This window comes from Priapulus caudatus, unplaced genomic scaffold, assembly GCF_000485595.1.
Source record: "Priapulus caudatus unplaced genomic scaffold, Priapulus_caudatus-5.0.1 Scaffold621, whole genome shotgun sequence".
In the NCBI taxonomy this organism is placed as follows: Eukaryota; Metazoa; Priapulida; class Priapulimorpha; order Priapulimorphida; family Priapulidae; genus Priapulus; species Priapulus caudatus.
In genome coordinates, this window is record NW_014577682.1 from 88,887 (window position 1) to 94,059 (window position 5,173).

General features: G+C 42.9%; 1 long non-coding RNA gene across 1 annotated transcript in view; it reads right to left on the reverse strand.

Moving 5' to 3' along the window:
• Nucleotides 1–3,915: 3,915 nt before the first annotated feature.
• LOC106812218 overlaps nucleotides 3,916–5,173 on the reverse strand; it is a 5,595-nt gene continuing 4,337 nt past the window's right edge. Inside the window, exons 2-3 of the long non-coding RNA XR_001394302.1 lie at nucleotides 4,673–4,798; nucleotides 3,916–4,408 (exon numbers count right to left, since the gene is read on the reverse strand). This is a non-coding gene — a long non-coding RNA (uncharacterized LOC106812218). The remainder of the gene's footprint in view (nucleotides 4,409–4,672; nucleotides 4,799–5,173) is intronic.

The window sequence follows — 5,173 nt, forward strand, 5'->3', positions numbered from 1 at the left end:
TTGTGTACAGACTGGTAATAGCAGCGGGCACCTTACATGTAAGAGCTTCGTACTATTTCTCTAAGAGCGGTTCACTGGTGGAATGTTATCACATAAATCTATGCTAGAATACCTCCTCTTCAGTTTAAACGCATATGTTTAGCAAAATAATATTTATCCTGGGAGATATTGCGCGTGCGCGAGAACCGTTTCAGGCGTGCTGTCTACGGACTGAAAGAAGGTGCATAATATAGCTTACTGGAGGCGAGGGAGGTGGGAGATTGAGAAATGGCGACAGGAAAGATAGCTGGTGGCTGGTAGAAGAAGAAGAAGGCTGAGCGAGAGACAAGGGAGACAACGCGAAGGACGCGGAATGGGATGAAGCAGGTGTTTTGCATCCTACAGGCTAGGGCGCTCTCCCAATTATTAACACAGGTCTACTGATAATAATTTATTACAGAAATCTATGCTAAGATTCCCCGTAACCATATTAAATGCATATTCATCACAAAATATAACTCCTCTGGTCAGATATTGCGCAGGCGTTAAAACACTAACGTAGCCAGATTGTGTACTGAGGGGTATATGCAGCGGGCAAGTTACATGTAAGATCTTCGTACTATTTCTTAAGATAGGTCCACTAATGGAATGTTATCACATAAATCTATGCTAGAATACCTCCTCTTCAATTTAAACGCATAAGTTTCGCAAAATATTATTTATTCAGGGAGATATTGCGCATGCGCGAGACCCGTTCCAGGCGTGCAGTCCGGAGTGAAGGAAGGTGCATAATATAGCTTGCTAAGGGGGAGAGAGAGGTGGGAGACTGAGGAACGGCGACAAGGAAGATAGCTGATGGCTGGTAAAAGAAGAAGGAGGCTGAGCGAGAGACAAGGGAGTTAACGCGAAGGACGGGATGGGATGAAGCAGGAGTTTTGCATCCTACAGGCTAGGGCGCTCTCCCAATTATTAACACTGGTCTACTGATAATAATTTATTACAGAAATCTATGCTGAGATACTCCATAACCATTTTAAATGCATATTCATCATAAAATATAACTCCTCTGGTAAGATATTTCGCATGCGCTAAAACACTAACGTAGCCAGATTGTGTACAGACTGGTAATAGCAGCGGGCACCTTACATGTAAGAGCTTCGTACTATTTCTCTAAGAGCGGTTCACTGGTGGAATGTTATCACATAAATCTATGCTAGAATACCTCCTCTTCAGTTTAAACGCATATGTTTAGCAAAATAAAATTTATCCTGGGAGATATTGCGCGTGAGCGAGAACCGTTTCAGGCGTGCTGTTTACGGACTGAAAGAAGGTGCATAATATAGCTTACTGGAGGCGAGGGAGGTGGGAGATTGAGAAATGGCGACAGGAAAGATAGCTGGTGGCTGGTAGAAAAAGAAGAAGGCTGAGCGAGAGACAAGGGAGACAACGCGAAAGACGCGGAATAGGATGAAGCAGGCGTTTAGCATCCTACAGGCTAGGGCGCTCTCCTAATTATTAACACAGGCCTACTAATAATAATTTATTACATAAATCTATGCTAAGATACTCCCTAACCATATTAACTGCATATTCATCACAAAATATAACTCCTCTGGTGAGATATTGCGCATGCACTAAAACACTAACGTAGCCAGATTGTGTACTGACTGGTATATGCATCGGGCACGTTACATGTAAGATCTTCGTACTATTTCTTAAGAGATCTTAAAGAAGAAGGCTGAGCGAGGGACAATGGAGACAACGCGAAGGACGCGGAATGGGATGAAGCAGGAGTTTTGCATCCTACAGGCTAGGGCGCTCTCCTAATTAGTAACACAGGTCTACTAATAATAATGTATTACATGAATCTATGCTAAGATGCCCCTTAACCATATTAAATGCATATTCATCACAAAATATAACTCCTCTGGTACACATGCACTAAAACACTAACGTAGCCAGCTTGTGTACAGACTGGTGTATATACATAACTGATGGAATGTTATCACATAAATCTATGCTATAATACCTCTTCTTTAGTTTAAACGCATAAGTTATGCAAAATATGATTCATTCTGGGAGATATTGCGCATGGGCGAGAATTGTTCCAGGCGTGCAGTGCGGACTGAAGGAAGGTGCATAATATAGCTAGCTGAAAGAAAGGGAGGTGGGAGATTGAGAAACGACGACAGGAAAAATAGCTGATGGCCGCTAGAAGATGCAGGAGGCTGAGCGAGGGACAGGGGAGTCAACGCAAATGACGCCGGTTGGGATGAAGCTTGTATTTCGCATCGTACAGGCTAGGGCGCTCTCCTAATTATTAACACAGGTCTACTGATAATAATTTATTACAGAAATCTGTGCTAAGATACCCCCTAACCATATTAAATGCATATTCATCACAAAATATAACTCCTCTGGTGAGATATTGCGCATGCGCTAAAACACTAACGTAGCCAGACTGTGTACTGCCCGGCTATATGCAGCGGGCACGTTACATGTAAGATCTTCGTACTATTTCTTATAAGGGGTGCACTGATGGAATGTTATTACATAAATCTATGCTAGAATACCTCCTCTTCAGTTTAAACGCATAAGTTTCGCAAAACATTATTCATTCTGGGAGATATTGCGCATGCGCGAGAACCATTCCAGGCGTGCAGTACGGACTGAAGGAAGGTGCATAACATAGCTAGCTGGGGGAGAGGGAGGTGGGAGATTCAGAAACCACGACAGGGAAAATAGCTGATGGCTAGTAAAAGAAGAAGAAAATAACTGATGGCCGCTAGTCGATGCAGGAGGCTGAGCGAAGGACAATGGTGTCAACGCGAAATACGCGGGATGGGATGAAGCAGGTGTTTTGCATCCTACAGGCTAGGGCGCTATCCTAATAATGAACACAGGTCTACTGATAATAATTTATTACAGAAATCTATGCTAAGATACCCCTTAACCATATTAAATGCATATTCATCACAAAATATAACTTCTCTGGTGATATATTGCGCATGCGCTAAAACACAAACGTAGCCAGATTGTGTACTGACTTGTATATGCAGCGGGCACCTTACATGTAAGATCGTCGTACGATTTCTTAAGGACGGTCCACTGATGGAATGTTATCACATAAATCTATGCTAGAATACCTCCTCTTCCGTTTAAACGCATAAGTTTCGCAAAATATTATTCTTTCTGGGAGATATTGCGCATGCGCGAGAACTGTTCCAGGCGCGCAGTACGGAAGGAAGGTGCATAATATAGCTAGCTGGGGAGAGGGAGGTAGAAGATTGAGAAACGGCGACATGGAAGATAGCCGATGGCTGTTAGAAAAAGAAGAAGGCTGAGCGAGAGACAAGAGAGACAACGCGAAGGACGCGGAATGGGATGAAGCAGGAGTTTTGCATCATACAGACTAGAGCGCTCTCCTAATTAGTAACACAGGTCTACTGATAATAATTTATTACATAAATCTATGCTAAGATGCCGCTTAACCATATTAAATTCATATTCATCACAAAATATAACTTCTCTAGTGAGATATTGCGCAGGCGCTAAAACACTAACGTAGCCAGATTGTGTACTGACTGGTATATGCAGCGGGTATCATTAATGCAAGGTCTTATTATTATTTCTTAATTGAGGTATACTGATGCAATGTTATCATATAAATCTATGCTAGAATAACTCCTCTTCATTTTAAATGTATATTTTTTGCAAAATATTCTTTTTCAAAATAAATCTTTGCGAGAGAGTTATTCTTATTATTCTTACTTGTCTTTATTCTTTTGTTTGCGCAAAGCGGCGCGCGTGCGGTATGTTGCAGAGGAGCATTTGAACGGCATTTCCAGGGAATTATCGGCAATAATAGGCAAAGGAGAGTAGATAAACATGAAGACTTTGGTAGTAAATACATTTCGTTTTTTTTATCATCATTTTACTATTGAAACGTTCCAAGTGTGGCGAGAGCGTGGCTACGGCGGCTTGGCAGGACAGATGTGACGTCACGCGCAAGTAATCGCCCACAGCATTTGTTATCGGAGCGCGGTAATTTCGCATATGTTATCCCATGTAGCAACATTACTGCGCGATAATACTGACAGATTATTTGAAATACTACAATAATATTAACATATCTACGATATGTTCAACTGTGACTGGGTTATTTTGACATTTAAAAGCTCGACGCAAATCCTTTACACCTTACAACGTAAATACGAACACATTCTGCACGTGGCTTGTGCAATATCCACAGGTAACATTGCACATCGTGCGCAATACACCGTGCGCCTCTGCGCGGCAATCGTTACGCACCGATCCTTTGTAGCTGCGCACCATCCATGCATAACAATAGATTTCATCTCGGCGCGCACTCGGCTACCAGCTACTGGCCGGGGCCTCCAACTTGCTCTTTGCGCAACCCCGTCCTGGGCTGAAACAAAAGCGTTTTGTCTCACTGACGCGGTCTAGGCCCGCGGCAACTGACTGGCCGTTACGTAAAGAGATTAGCATGCTTTATTGACGTTAGTCCATGTGCGCTACCGGTTATGTCACGAGACGCAATGAGCAGTAATATTGCACAGGCCGGAGCAGCTGCCTTCGCGAGCGTGTATGCGTAGAGAGACTGGGCAGGTGGCATGGCCGTCCCAAGCGACGGGCACACGCAGGGCGATGGCAATAACCTGACAATACCTACCTACGTCATCGCTGTCATCAGGCCTAACCTTTGTCGGAGTGATTGCGGCATACTATAATGAGCACCCGACGTAGGACGGGTTCTTTTCCACGCACTTGCTTGGCACGCTCGGACAATCTGATGCAGCTAAGCATGTAAAAAAAGCGTTACGTTAAATACGTTTATAAACGAGAGAAAAATGTATGTGCCAATAATCTATTTGTGTTAGTTAAGAAATTATTACGATCCACAATCTGGATTCTTTCTAAACCTGGGGATTTTTTTCCAAACATGAGAGGGTTATCTTTGAAATGGGAATCTAGGTGTAAAAGCATATGTCTGCGCATGGAATTTCTTAACAGTTACTGTTAAGTAAAGTTAATTTCATTGGAGAGGAGAGAAAATCAAACTAAATAATAAAAATCGTGGATAAAGCGAGGCTTTACTATCTAGAGGAAGCGTATAACTATATATATATATATACGCACGCACCCCCCTCCCTACACACACACACACACACAC